Source organism: Periophthalmus magnuspinnatus, chromosome 6 (genome assembly GCF_009829125.3).
Source record: "Periophthalmus magnuspinnatus isolate fPerMag1 chromosome 6, fPerMag1.2.pri, whole genome shotgun sequence".
In the NCBI taxonomy this organism is placed as follows: Eukaryota; Metazoa; Chordata; class Actinopteri; order Gobiiformes; family Gobiidae; genus Periophthalmus; species Periophthalmus magnuspinnatus.
Genome location: NC_047131.1, coordinates 7,605,180 through 7,621,633, shown reverse-complemented (window position 1 = coordinate 7,621,633; position 16,454 = coordinate 7,605,180). Strand labels below are relative to the sequence as shown.

At 36.4% G+C, this 16,454-nt stretch overlaps 1 protein-coding gene across 1 annotated transcript in view; it reads left to right on the top strand.

The window, feature by feature from the left end:
• The window catches only part of snx33 (sorting nexin 33), a 31,602-nt gene that overhangs the window by 3,145 nt on the left and 12,003 nt on the right, over positions 1-16,454 (top strand). The window lies entirely within an intron of this gene.

The following is a 16,454-nucleotide window of genomic DNA, read 5'->3' as shown; positions in this document are numbered from 1 at the left end:
ATAATAGTTCTTATAATCTATGGTGGAATTAACTGTTCAACTATCGGATTGCTGATTTTTTGACCTGGTTTATGGTTAATATCTCTGTAATTACTGGGCTTATCCTCATGAAACAAAACTGGCACAAAGTTCAACGTCTTCCCTGTCAGTGTAAATAAACAAAAGTTTTTTCCCCCTTTCTTTTTAACAATAGCCTCAGAAAGTGCTTCCATTGTTCTTTTATTACACGAGTTTAATATGGCAGATTTGTGGACCCAGTTTCTAACAAATAGTGATAAGGTTCAACATTTGTGGATTTTAAACAGTAAATCTCCCTTAGAGTTATATAGCAATTTAATAATCTGGTAACAAACTTTAATACACACGCCTACACCTGCTTTTAATGTTTTATATGGACTTGTGTACTTGTTAGTTTTGCTTGTTTTTCTGCGTGTGTTGTATTTTAAACAGGGCACCATGAAAAAGAGAGCCCAGGTGATCTTAGTGGGTTTCCTTGTATAAATAAAGATAAAGAAAGACCCTTGTCCAACAGCTGAGACTCTGACATCATCACAGCATAGTCTGAGCTAACACTGCTCCCGGCTCCCGTGTCTATGCCCAATAATACTTTTTGCCACTGTGAGTTTATGATTGGTCACACAGATATATTAGGTCAGTGTTTTGGCCTGGAGCAGCAGAGGTCAAATACACCATACACCCCCTCCTCCTCTTCCTCCCCCTCCACCTCCTCCTCTTCTTCCTTTATCCACACAGACAGACTCTCATTGTACTGTTGGGTGAACTGGTGAGAATAGGATATTTTTGTAAGGATGTTGGGATTCGTCAACACAATGAGGCTGGTCATCTAGGAATTACACACAGAGAATTACAGAAACATGTTTTCACATTTCAGAGGTCTAGGGTTAAAGGTGCTATACCTGATTTTTACTGTTTTAAAAACTAGAAAAACAGAGCTAGTTCATTTTAAACTGTTTGCAGTGGTCCAAAGTTATTCCTCACTTACCTTATGCATTCAGAACATCATAATTATTCACTACAATTAATTTAAAAGCGCTTTTCACAGCAGGCCAGAGTCGAGTTTTGCCGTCATGATAATTCCTAGCATTCTAACAGGGCATTTCCTGATTTTTTGACAATAGAACACTTTAAAATGAGATGCTAACAGTGCACAGCAGAATTATTTTTACCCGATACTAATATATCTGTACTGGGGCAAGACACATTGTGCTCAAATGCATGGATTTGATTGTGTTCATATTGAAAACACTGTAGTTACCATAAAATATCCAAAATATAAATCCATCTATTCGTGACTTATTCATTTTACACTTCACCCCCTCTTTATTAAATATTACTGGCCTGTAAAATGTTGCGATGTCATCTGAAACCCAACAAAATATCTTATCTATTGAGTGGTGAAAAGTCCTCAAAATGTCTCAGATTAACCGGAAGCTTTAAACCCATGAATACAGTGAGAACATGGTTCTGTCATTAAAACAGCTGATACCAGAACAGGCCTGACCACTAGAGTTCAAAAGGGAGTGTCGCCGGCTCAACATGTGCCATACAGGAACTGTCAGAGCTCTCACTGTTCAAACAGAAGCAGAGACGCAGGTTACAGCATGTTTGATAAGAGTCCGTATTACAAATGGGTGGAGTCAATTTTCTCATGTAAAAACATTATCTGAGTTGGCAACAGAAATGTTATTATTAGGACGATATGTTGGCTACTGTAAGTTAGTGGTGTTTTAAAATCATTTAGACAAAAGTAAAATGCAGAATTCACAATGAGACTTTTTGACAGCCCAGCCCCCAAACAGCTCTGAGTGTTTGGGGGCTGGGCCTGCCACGATAATTATTATATTCATTTATCGTTATTTGGTAGACAGAACAATACATTTCGTGGGTCAATATTTATTATAAGTACTTTTTCTTAGTACTAGTGAGGAACTCTTTTTTTGCACTACGATAAGATTTGAGCTGTACAGGGTTGAATAAATAAGTTTGATGACTCATTTTAGGCAAGTGTTTCATTTATTGCAGCTCAAGTTTGAACATTGTTGTAAATATAAAATAGTTTTCGGGATGATTAATCAATTTCAGTACACATCACGTCAAAACTGGGCCTAAATCAGAATAAATCCAGGTCTACATCAGGGCTGAGCTGGGTTCAAACAAGGCCCAAATCATTGTGTAAAAGATCACTATCACACATACTTCCATGAGCTCGAGCTGTGTGTCTGCTGCGCCTGTTGACTTATTGGGTGGAGGTGTTTGAGTCGTATGTTTTTTATTGGTTGATTTGTGGCTTATATTCTATGCACCCGTGAAGCTGAGCTCTTTACATATAAAGACATGGTTAAATACCTGTCTGTGCCTTTCACTGCTATGCAGTTTGGGACAGACTCGTTTTAGTCAATCAGGAATTATTTTGGTTAAATGTAGCGCTGCCATTTAAAGAACAATATGGTACATTTAAAATCTTATTTTTTTTACACAATTTTTGTTCCCATCCTGGTCAGATGAAGAGTGCTTTCCCTTGCACACACACCACAACAAAAACCTGGAAACTAAGCCATGCAGGACTAGACCAGGACTGGAATTGGGCCAAGGACCAAACCAGAAAGAGTGTGAACTTATGGCTGTGTTCATTTGCACATCAAAACTGGGACTAAACTGGAACTAAATTGGGACTAAACTCAGACCTTAACCTGAACTAGACCAGGACCAAACCAGGTCAAATGTGAACACACCCCAAGTCTTAGTTTCAGATCATTGTCGTGTTTAACCTCACGGTCACATCCTGTCTTCTGTCATTGGACCTGTTTAACTGTAACATTCCTGATTTGAATACATGTGCTTAGTTTACCTAGGGTGATTTCCATACTCCCACAGCAACACTTCAGTTCCGCTCAGGTCAAACTTCACCTTGGATTACAAGATTAATCGAAATTGAGTCAATATGTCCAAAATAAAATCGCAAAGGCTGCAATTTTTGAAGTACCAAACGTTTGCCCACAAATACCCAAACCTCCTGTCTTATTCTGCATAAAACTGCTAACCCTGTAGTTTAGATCTGTACAAACATGTTCTGAAATATGATTCGTTTGTTGGTTTGTCAATCCATATTTCAATCTTTTTGTCAATTCTCCTGAATGCAAACTTTGAACAGAATCCTATTATTAAAGGCTCTATATTACGCAAAATGGACACAAATGAAATTTTACCCATTTTAAAATGTTGTTACCTCCTCAAAAACATACCTGGTGTTGTATTTTCTTTCATTCACACATGTTTCTGTAATTCTTTATTATTAGTCTACATCTCCAAAGCTCAAAATGCTCTGTTCCACCTTGTGATGTCATGAAGCAGAAATTTCCATATTAACAGCTCCTTTTACCTTTTGTTCAGTCCAGATCATCAATTCCAGGGCTGAAGTGATCGAAATGATTCTACTGAAGGTGTATGGAGTTTAAAAACACAGTGGAGCACTTCCTGTATTACCACATGATGACATCACAAGGTGGAGGTGGAGTGTTTGAGAGAAGAACTCAGTCTAAATATGCAAGATTTGTGTGTTAAACATGTGTGAATGAAACAAAACACAACTCCAGGTGTTTTTGTGATGAGGAAAAAACATTGCAACAGATCAGAAAATAGCATAATATGGGACCTTTAAAACAAAAATCACAAATCTTATCAGAAAAATTGCAGTTCGTGATTTTTACCCAAATCTTTTCACCCTAATTACCCTTTAAAGACAAGTCTGCTCTATTGGCATTTCTACAGACCCTTTTAGCAAACATTAAACACAGTCATATCAGCTGATTAGAGGGAGGAAAGGCCTGCTGTAGTAGCCAATGGTAAACAGACCTATCTTCTTCAAACAGCTGTGCTCTATTATAGCAGAGGTCAGTGGAATAACAAAGAGCACAGGGACTCCACCCAAACGGATTAGAGTGGTTTGATTTGTGTGAAAATGTCCACCCAAATCACAGAACACTCTAAGACTCGGACTGAAAGGGTTGGCATTTGGGTTGGGTGATAAAAACGGTGATAAAAATCAAATCGTGAGCTCATTTCTCCTTCTGTTTAAGTGCAGGGAAGTGGGCGGAGATGGGGGGTAGGTGAAAACAGATATTTGTGCACTTAAGCCTTGAAAACAGTACATTACAGGGTTACTCCAACATGAATCAATTGAAATACAACTAATAATGAGGAATCACCAGTATAACAGTAGTGTTGAATATTAACCTCCTCTGTAAAGTGCATATGACAGATTAGGCTAGTCATTTAACTAAAACATCGTTAACATCATTATATTTTTACCAGATTTTACTAAAAAGCTTGCTTAGTCTTTTCTAGTTTTTTATTTTTTAATGAAGGTTATAATTTTACTTCCTGGTTGGACCTGGGCAACAGTTATGTCATAGGTAGAGGTCTGTTACCTAGCAACCATAGTGTAAACAAGTGATGTGGCAAATAAACATAAATGACAGCGAATTTATTTTATTAAATCAATGTTTAAACTGTCAGATAAACAGACTACACAAGTTATGTTTATATGTAGAATACTTAAGTTTGTTATGTTGTTTTTATATTTACTATGCCTCAAAATTATTGTGACACTGAAAAAAAACCAACAGAGTTAAAACTGAACAGGAAGTAGTGACGCTAACACTGAGATTGTTGTGTGCACAGATTCTTTCAATGACATAGGTCGAGGGATTTTGCTTTAAAACTCAAAGCTACTTCCTGTATCCTGTGTTCTTAACAAACTTGACCACAGACACTATCCCACCAAACCAAGCAATAATTAGAAAAACATGAAAAGTGATAATCTCATGTCTTGCGTTGTCGAAATATTCTCGTCCCATCCCTGCTGTATTGTCTTAGTGCGGGCTCCTTTCTGTGAGCCGTCCCGGGCCCTTCCCTCAGATATCAGGTCTGTTTACACTGCTCTTCCTCCTGTGCATCCTCCCTTTGGTCCTGTTAGCTCTGCTTCATGTGAGTGTTCTGCTAAACTCACTGCAGCTGTAGCAACACTCGGACTCTGTGAAGTCAGAGCGGCCTTTCCGGGGAACGCTCCTCCCTTTAAGCTCAACTTTCTTCATTTAATCAGAGTTTTGATATGATTTTGACTCAGGTTAAAAGTATTGTTTCATATTTTGTTTTAGTCCAAGATTTTAGTCCATTTTAGAAAGTTAAAGCGCTACCTGAGTTTTAAAACATAAAAAACACACATCTAGTTCATTTTAAACAGTTTGCAGTGGTCCAAAGTTACTCCTCACTCACTTTATGCATACAGAACATCCTAATTATTCACCATGAGGAGTTTATAAGTGCTTTTCACAACTTCACAGACAAGGGCGTAGTTTTGCCAACAACTAGCATGCTAAACGTGCGCTTCCTAATGTTTTTTTTTTTTTTTTTTTTTTACCTCAAAAGATTTTTATACACTATATCTGTACTGAGGCTGGCAAATTTTGCTTAAATACATGAAAAAAGGTCACAACTTACAAAGGCCTTCACGGTAATGCTTACAACAACTAGCATGCTAACAGCGCATAAGCATTACTTCCTGGTTAGCGGAGGATAAAACACTCACATTACACAGCTTACAATACATCTGTAATGGCACGATGGCACGAAAATAATTGAGTACATTCCCTTTAACCAGGACTTAAACGTGACTGCAGCTGTTTTTAAATGAAAATATCTCAAGTGGAAATTTTTCAGATTTCTTTGCATGAGAAGCCTCTCTGCTGTGCTGGTTTGTCTTGCAGCAGTTTTGAGTGTGATTGCAGAGAGCATGTGAGCAGGAGGAATGTGGTGTGTCTGAATGCATGTGGTCCTGATCACGACAAGGCCTTAAAGAGGAAAGACTCATATCATAAGTATGTCCCGGGCTGTGCATCCTCAAACACTGACCTGCTGTATGTTTTTCCTCAAGGACATTTTAGAAGTCTGCAATTAATCAAAATTCAATGACAAATATGAAGATGAAACAGAATTCACATTTGTACGCAAGTAAAAGTACAGTTTCATTTATTTAGGTCAGAATGATTACTATAGCGTTCAATATGTGATAGACTGAACAAGCGTTTTTGGGGTCAGTACTATGGAAGAATCATCAAATTTGGAAGGTGTTAGAATTAAAGCGAGAGCTGCTAGAGCGGAGCTGCCGTGCACTCAGAGCTTGGACAGACTAAATCTTACAAAGCTAACTTTTAAGCGCTTTGGAGGATTAAAATTTTTCAAATGTTCCTGTTGTGAAAATAGAGAAGAATCCCCACAAATCCAATCTTTGTGAAAGCTGTGGATGTTCTGTCAGCCGAACACAGGCAGTTTGAATTCCCTCAAAATGCATTGTGCTCTATGGGAAAATTCTTTCTGGGCCCAAGCTCCTGGAAGCGGCAGTACCCGGAGCGGCCACTAGTCGATCTCGCCCCGGGACAGAGGGGGAGCGTCTTAGCCAGTTTGTATTACAGATCCATCTTCAGTGTATATCATGTGTACCTTTTCTTTTTCTTTGTACCAGAGGGTCGGCCTGTCATGATAATCACTATATCGACTTGAAAACATGACAAACCACAAACATTTTAGGTGATCAATATTAACGTGAGCACTTTTTCTTCGTACTAGTGAGGAACTTTTTGTTATTTTTCTGTTCTACGATTAGATTTGAGGTACAGTGGGTTGAATAAATAACCTCTATGACTCATTATAGATAGAAATACTTGAGTAGTTTTTTTTTTATTTTTTTATTGCAATTCATGTTTTTAAATATTAACTATTTAGAATAGTTTTAAGGGGATAATTCTACTTTAGGGTTGTTGTGTAATAATCCTGCTTATGTTTTTCCCTAATCGAGCAGTATCGAGCAATAACTTTTGTTTTCATTCACATCTGGAGTTTTTTTTTTTCCTGATGTCAAAGAAAAAGGGATTGAGAACTTTGCATTTAGGATTAGCTTTGAAATGTTGTATCGTTGCATTGCCAGACATAGAAGAAAAATGTTATTTGCTAAAAATCAGAACTACATTAAACAGTTTACAATTTTGGCCTGACGATTATTCATTTATTTTATTACTGTTTTCTCAAAATGTTAACTCGCCAGTCCAATCCAAATGCAAACATATGAGGCAATTAAACATATCTCAGCAGATAATGTTCCTCATGTGCACATGCTGTTCTGGAAAGATCTGGTCTCATCCTTTTTATTCAACCGCTTCATTCTCGATACCACAGCTGCCCTGGGGTAAACTGACAGAAGCGAGGCTGCCATTCTGAGCCATCGGCCCCTCTTGACAATCACTTATCACTCATCTTCTCCACATTTTACCTTTTAACATGGCAAATATATTGTACCGTATTTTGGTTTCTGAATGGAAGTTGCGTTGGCATTTAAAGTGTATTGTGAAACTTATAGAGAGGTTTATTGTTGTTTGAACCCGGCAACCGCACAATCTGTAATCTGGGACAACGTGCTCTCAAACCGAAACACAAAAGAGTGAAACTGACACTCCCTCCACCGCTGGGATCTGGACTGTTCCGTGAAATATGAGCCTTGGATCTAATTGTCTGGGGATCAAGTTAAGGTTGTTTTCTGGGAGGATCGATGATGTGTGTGATTAGATCTTATCAATATTTAACATCTTCTATCAGAGGGACAGAATGAGATGATGCACTCAGGTTGTTAAATGAAAATGTAACTGGTCCCCTTGAAAACGAAGCCAGATAATTGAGCAAGATGACTGACGAGCAAAAATAAGTCATTAAAGCCACAGTATGTCATATTTTTAGCCAAGAATGCACACATATAAACATGTTTTTTCAGTTTGGGTGTTTATTGCGCTGAAAAAACTGAACAAATGTGCGTTCCTGCTGTGAATGGGCTTGCCTAATTTATTTTCTTCCTCCTTGTTTCCATGGAAATGTTCCTTTGTCTATATTCCTCCACATATGGCATGAAAATGTATCTATCTCCATGGAGAATGTTCCCAAAGTATGGTTTTAACTTTCTGTTTTTATGTAATAATCCTGATAGTTACACACTGTACCTTTAAATAAATAAAAACAATAATCTGAACAACAGAGTAATTAGTATTTTTATTTCTCATCATCTGAGTGCTCTGATTGGCTGGGCTTGGGCGCTCGACCCCAGTTTCACTTTGCCGTTTGTAAAAAGCTGTTTTAAAGCCGTGCACAGGCCTGAATGCATGTGGCTATAAACACCTGCACATGTTTTTAATGTTTTATATGGACTTGTATACTTGTTTGGTTTTCTGTTTGTATTGCATTTTAAACAGGGCGCCCATGAAAAAGAGAACCCAAGTGCTCTCTTAGGGTTCCTCTGTGTAAATAAAGATAAAGAAAGAAAGAAAGAAAGAAACGAAACACTGTGCCAAAGAGATTGTGAGAGCTACAGGCGAGTTAGACAGATTTAAACACCTACTTCCTCCTTCTGCACTGTCAAAATCAGGTACTCCACCTTTACCCCATATCTAGGACACTGAACGTTTGGAGCAATAATTAAAATCCCGATTAATAGTAGGAATTGGAAATATATCGGTTCCAGTGTGTGTATCGGCTGATATCAATACATTTTTTGTTCGATAACGTTATCCGATACCAGTGTTTTTCCAGCGTAGCCGCAGTCTGTCCCCAGGTGCCAGAGTTATCAGGCTGTATCTTTACACAGTCATGTAACAAATGATTTTATATCCCAGGTAAATCCATTTTTTCATTATTTTTACAAAAGCGAAAAGTTCATTTGTGATTTTTACATCAACTTGAAGGTCCCGTGTTACACTATTTTCTGATCTGTGTTATAATATTGTTTCCTCATCACAAACAGGCCTGGAGTTGTGTTTTGTTAGGCTTTGAGTTCTTCTCTCATACTAAAAACATTTCATTCCACCTTGTGATGTCATCATGTGGTAATACAGGAAGTGCTTCACTGTGTTTTTAAACTCCACACACCTTCACTAGAATCATTTGGATAATTTCAGCCCTGGAATTGCCAATCTCTACTGAACTAAAGGTAAAAGTGACTGTTAACTTGAAAACTACCACTTCATGACATCATAAAGTGGAACAGAGCATTTTGAGCTTTGGCGATGTAGACAGAATACAAATAAAGTGTAACTCAAACGTGTGTGAATGAAACAAAACACAACTGCGTATGTTTTAATTAGGTAAAAACATTATAACATGACTTAAATTTTGCGTAATTTATTGCGTATTTGCGTGTATGAGCAAATATCAATTATCAGCCACAGCAACAACATCGGTATTGGCTCAAAACAATCCATATCGACGCATCCCTAATTAAAATCTGATAAACCGCATAATCGTAAGCAACAACATGTGATTTAAATTCATTCTCCAAGCCAAAAAGAGAGCGCTACGGCATCACAAATTGGCTGTACTAACGTCTTGATAAAACTGCAGCGTTATCGTTGCCTCAGCTGTTCCGCGTATAAGACAAACCCCACTAGAGCCGAGCCTTATGGAGTTTCAGAAATGATCCCGTCTTTTGGGACCAATCCAACGAAACAGTCACACTCCAGTTTGCACAAGCCCAGAGCACATGGAGACTACATCAGCTCAGAGGAGAAGAGCAGGAAATGTCTTCACCAAATGCCATTCTACATAACGCAGTCTGAGGCTTGGCTCTGCAGTGTTTTCTAACCAAGATATTAGTTACAGTTCCCATTGGAGTCTGTCTGTAAGCGAATATATGTGTGTTGTACTTGATTTTCACTGTCCAGAGACGTTTAAAATGCAAACTTTGAACAGAATTCGATTATTGAAACATAAATCGCGAATCCAACGCTTGTCAGAAAACTTGCAATTCAATATTTCGCCCACATCGCTCAGCCCTCATACCGATTTGACACTGTTGTTTACCCATTACACACTGCTTCAGATATGCACACTGGTTTACCATATTGTTAGCTGCTCTTGGAGAAAGAAAGAATGAATGAGTTAGCTTAGCATGTGGTGTTTTATGTGCTCTTTATGCTGTCAATAAAAATTCCAGGCATAGCTGATGTTACGAAGAACCTGCTTAGAATTAGCCTACACGTTTTGTACAACATGATATAGTTATTAGACTCGTAAGATTCATCACAATTGGATAATAATTGCAATTCGAATAACCCCAACTGGCGAATCGTAAAGATCATAACCGTTTAAAGACGCTGCACCTGATTTTCACTATTTTAAAAATGGAAAGAAACAGGATTAGTGGTTCAAAGTTATTCCTCACTTACCTTAGGCATTCAGAGCATCCTAATTATTCCCTGAGTGTCACAGTACTGCCAACAACAACTAGCATGCTAACGGACACTTCCTGATTCTTGGACAATAACATGCTTTATAATTAGATGCAGACAGTACACAGCAGACTTTTTTTTTTACTCAAGAGCTGCTTATACAATATATCTGAACTGGGGCATGACACATTTTGTTCAAATAACCTACAAAATAAATAACCTGGTAAATACTGTTAATACAATTATCTGCAAACAAAAAAATATTCTGTAATTATTTTCAGACTTCTACGTTGTACCAAACTTCATGACATTTGTTCTTGCATTAGTTCAGATTTTAGTCCTGTCTTGAATGTTAACATGAGTTCATTAAAACATACCTCAAATCTTGAAATCTTGAGTCTTAGTTCCAACATTTCATTGGCCAGTGACTTCGGAAAGTTTTTTCTCATCCGTAAATCTCAGTAGTGCCACCTCAGGGCCCCTTCTCACACACTGTCTCGGATCCGCTGCACATTCCTGCTCAAGTTGGTGTTTTGCAGTTACCAGGACTGTCATTATTTTTACAGGGATGTGTTTGTGGAAGACTGTACAGGGCTGGGATGTAAAGATATAGGAGCAAATGGCATGTTTCCAATTCAGTTTATTGTGTCAGTAGAAACCAGCAAATATGTTATGGTCAGCTCTTCCATGGAATTTTGTGGAATTTTTGGATGGCAACATGTAAAAGAGTTTTAAGGTTTTTTTTGTGTAATAGTAAATCGTCATGGTCACATTTTTATACAGCGCTTTCCCAACTTCTATGCACTCAAAGCACTTTACATCAAGAAACCACTCACCCATTCACACACATGTTCATACAACAGTGTACACAGACACTCAGGGCGAAGTGGGTTAAGTGTCTTGCACAAGGACACAATGGCAGTATTCATTTGTGACCTGGAATCGCACTGCTAACCTTTAGGTCAGTGGATTTTACTGCTCTACCAATGATGTTTATGTCGAGAGCAGAACTGCCAATCTGTGTATATTTTGAACATGTTCTATACACACATGCATAAGAAGACATCTCTGTTTTGGCATTAATATTTAGATATTTGGGGGATTGTAACTATTTCAAATGATATTTTTTGCAGTCCATCAGAAATGTGCTAGAACAAGGCTGGGTTGATGTTCAAATTGTGAGTGGACTGCAAAATATCTCTTAATTCCCTGTTTTGAACAATTAGATAGCATGCTCTGTTTGTTTACACCAGATCTTTTTGCAGCTTTTTGATACTTACTTATTTACTTACTTACTTACTTTTACTTTACTTTTACTTACTTACGTACTTTTACTTTTACTTTACTTATTTATTTACTTACTTACTTTCATACTTTTACTTTACTTATTTACTTACTTTACTTTGACTTTACTTACTTATTTACTTACTTACTTTTACTTTACTTTTACTTACTTACGTACTTTTACTTTACTTATTTATTTACTTACTTACTTTTACTTTACTTATTTATTTACTTACTTACTTTTACTTTACTTACTTATTTACTTACTTACTTTTACTTTACTTATTTATTTACTTACTTACTTTTACTTTACTTTTACTTACTTACGTACTTTTACTTTACTTATTTATTTACTTACTTACTTTTACTTTACTTTTACTTACTTTCATACTTTTACTTTACTTATTTACTTACTTTACTTTGACTTTACTTACTTATTTACTTACTTACTTTTACTTTACTTTTACTTACTTACGTACTTTTACTTTACTTATTTATTTACTTACTTACTTTTACTTTACTTATTTATTTACTTACTTACTTTTACTTTACTTACTTATTTACTTACTTACTTTTACTTTACTTATTTATTTACTTGCTTACTTTTACTTACTTACGTACTTTTACTTTACTTACTTATTTACTTACTTACTTTTACTTTACTTTTACTTACTTTCATACTTTTACTTTACTTATTTACTTACTTACTTTTACTTTACTTTTACTTACTTACGTACTTTTACTTTACTTATTTACTTACTTACTTTTACTTTACTTTTACTTACTTACGTACTTTTACTTTACTTACTTATTTACTTACTTACTTTCTGATACTTCTTTGATACTTACACTTACTTAAAGGCTCTGTACTCAATTTTTTCCCCATGCATTTCAGCAAAATTGGGCCTAGTACAGATATATTGTACAAGCAACTCTCGAGGTCAAAATATGTCTGCTGCGTGCTGTCTATTGTACGATAATCAGCAAGTGCGTGATTAGCATGCTAGTAGTTGTTAGCATTACCGTGACAGCAAAACTCTGCACTGTTCTTGTGAAAAGTGCTTATAAACTCATTGCAGTGAATAACTAGGATACTCGATACTCACGGATCAATGTTTAAAATGAACCAGCTCTGTGTTTTTTATGTTTTAAGACTTTAAGATGGAAATAGAAGAGCTAAAAAGTGAAATAAAAGTTCAATTGTTGGCTACAAATCTTAAAATGTTAATATTGATATCAGCAAATATCGCTACAACAATAAGACAAGTATCTGTACCAGGACTGGCTGAAAAATCCACAGTTGCAAAATATTATCTGTGAATCAAACCCCAAACCCTGTTGTTGTGAGGCAGGAGACCTAACCACAAAAGTTCTGATTCAAACCACATGTAAAATTAGGCGAAGCTCTTATTAAACAAAACACGCATGTATCCAGCCATAGGTCCCATAGGTCTGTGTGGTAACTTCCTTTGGCCTGTGTTGATGTGCTGTCCTCTGTTATCTTTGGCTCAACAGATAGAATCACTGAGGCTCTCCCTCCTCAGGCAGGAATGAAGATTTAAGCCGGTTTGTTGTACGTGGGTGTCTGCCAAAAAGAATGGAGCTGCTGCCATGGTAACACCAAGCTTACTCCATACCCCAGGTTCCTCAGTAGAGTTTTAGTGTCATGGCATTACAGTATAATAATAGGGCTATTGTTTTAACTGTAGTCTGTATAGAAGTGAGAACAATAGGCTGAATAAAGGGAAGGATGGTAGTGTCTGTGAAAAAAACACAGGGTAAAAACAACACTATGAGTTCAGTTATAGCTAAGATTCATATTGTAATGTAATGTGGTAATGTTGTACTTCAGATACAAAGAAAAATGGCATTAATCTATCAAAAAATGTACTGAATAATCAAGTTATTCCCACCAACAGTTTCACGATGCAATTTTAGACACTTACCCCATCCTCGCTCCCAGCGTCTGTGTGCACTGGTGTATGAATGTGTGTGTGAATGAGTGAGTGGTTCCTTGATGTAAAGTGTTTTGAGTGTCTTGAAGATGGAAAAGCGCTATATAAAAATGCGACCATGTGACCAAGTTCTCCTATTAGCGAGTAACTAGTGAAAATTTTTACTCAAAATTAATCCAGATCAATACAAATGTTTCTAGCGTGCTTTTTTGTTGTAATTTGGTAAAATAATAGCAGTAAAAATTAAAAGAACTCTATGTAAGATTAAAAATTTCATAAACATGACCTGTCAGCCCAGATACGAGGTAAACATCTTCAAATCAAGTATAGTTTTTACTGATAACAATGGTAATGCTGTTTTTTTAATAATGTTATAATTTGGTGTTTTGTTTCTCGAGACGATTATCCAATCAGAAAGCAGAATGAGCCTCACGTGAGTCGTTCATTTGGGTTGCCAGTTTCAATACTCTCTCGTATGTGCCCTCCATCTGCAGGTTCAGTTCAGTTGATATATTGGACCTTTCTTCAGTTGTGATTGTAAAAAGCCGCTCCCTGGAAATACCTCTGGATTTATTGTTATTTGTACATTACTCATTTTAATTTGACATTTATTCTATTCCTTTGCATCAGTTTCAGTGCACTATTCTGCAGGATTAACCCAACGTTTGATCGGCCATCTAAACAGGCTAACTGAAAACATGCGAACCGGCTTTAGTAGAAGAACATCTTAGAAACTCTCGTGACTGTGCACTCTTATTAAAAGCACGCTTGTAGGACAGAAACTGGCCCCAGAATCCTACATCTGTTCAATAATAAAAACATGGACAGTCATAAATCGAGATCACAAACAGATAAGAGCTGCAGGGGCCTCAAAACAATACAATACAATCATGGAGCTATTTGTGTAAACTCTTGTCTTTTTATAGTAATAATCCATTTTTAAGAAGATGTATAAGTGGTGGATGTCAAGTTTATGGCTCCATGTAAACATTTTCCTGAGTTAGGTGAGGAGATAAGTTTTAGATGATAGAACGTTTTGGTTCCTCTTCCTACTATGAGTGAATCTACAAGTGACAAAAACTGTATGTTGACAATATGAAATTATTTGAACATTTGTGTTTCTGGCACCGCTCCTTTAGATATGATTTAATTTGGCTCATTTTTGTGTCTGTCCTTTGACCATACCAGATTTTGTGGATTATTTTATGTTTTGTCCTTCACATTACATTAAATTATAAATCAGATGTTACGTCCCAGCAGTAACTCTTTAAGTTACTCCTACTTGAATAGCACTTTTCTTAAATACATTTTCACTTTTACTTGAGTAATTTCTTGGACCACTACTTTGTACTTCTATTTGAGTAATATTATTTTGAAGTAACGCCATTCTTACTTAAGTAGAATATTTGGTTTCTCTACCCACTCTACTTTATCTGTACACTGTAAAATTTACTTGGATACCTATATTATAAAAAATTGGTTCTTGTGAGCTATAAGCACTGTTAGAATGTTGTTACATCCTCAAAAACATACCTGGAGTTGTGTTTTGTTTCATTCAGGCACATTTGAACAATCTTGCACAGTGGAGCACTTCCTGTATTACCACATGACATCACAAGAAGTGTTTCAGTCTGAGAGAAGAACACAGCCTAAACATGCAGGGTTTGTGTGTTAAACGTGTGTGAATGAAAACAAAACACAACTCCAACTCTGTTTTTGATGAGAAAACAACATTATAACATAGCAGAACATAGCGTAATATGGGGCCTTTAAGTAAAGAACAGATACATAAAATTATCAGTAAAAAGTACAGTAGTTTACTTTTGCACTTAGTTCTTTTCCACCTCTGATTCACTGGAAACAAAACCAAGTGTTATCTGAAGTGAAGGAGCTTATTGGATAAAGGGCAGATGAACCCAAACTACATACAGATGTTTGTCTATAGAAGCTATAGGCCCAAGCACATGCACAGCATGTACAGCCTGGAGTACTGGAGCCACTGAACATTGTGTATGTTATGTTTTGTGCAAAGAAATGCGTTTTTCATCCTGTCAGTGTGTGTCCCTGTATGCACTTCGACTACATATGGACCACAACAAAACAGAGATTTCAATAATGACTGAAGTCATTTTTTAAAAGGGCTTTACCTGATTTTTACCATCTTGAAAATGTGAGAAACAGAGCTGTATCCCGAGCATCCTCATTATTCCCCTGCAAGTTTAAACACTTTTTATGACTTTCAGAGACCAGTCATGGTAAAGGTAACAACAACTAGCATGCTAATACACACTTCATGATTTTTGGACATTAAAACGCTTGATAATTGCAGACAGTACACAATGGACTTATTTTGACCTCAATAGCTGTTTTTGAAATATATACTAACAGTCAAAAGACACACTTTTTCCATTTATTTTCCTTGATTATTTGCATTGTAGACTCTCACTGAAGGCATCAAAAAATGCGAATGATACATATGGAATAGACTAAACAAAAAATTCACTCAAAATAACTCTAAATAGTTTTAGATTCTACATTGCTACAAATATCCACACTTTGTTTGATCACTACTTTGCACTTTTGGCAAGGCACAGGGTGGCTACCTTGAGGAATTGAATGAAAAAAAAATATTTAAAAAGTTAAATTATCTTTTTTTCTTTGCATCTCAAGCATCCTAACTATCCTTATATCCTAACAACTAGCAGGATAATATGCACTTCATGACAATAAAACGCTTTATAATTAGATGCAGACAGTGCACAGTGGACTTATTTTGACTTCTTTATTTCCATGATTATTTACACTGAAGGCCTCAAAACTGTGAATGGACACTGATGGAACACAGCAAACAGAAAATAAACTCAAAATAACTCAAAATGTGTTTTAGATTTTAGATTGTTAAAAATAATCACACCTTGCTTTGATCACTACT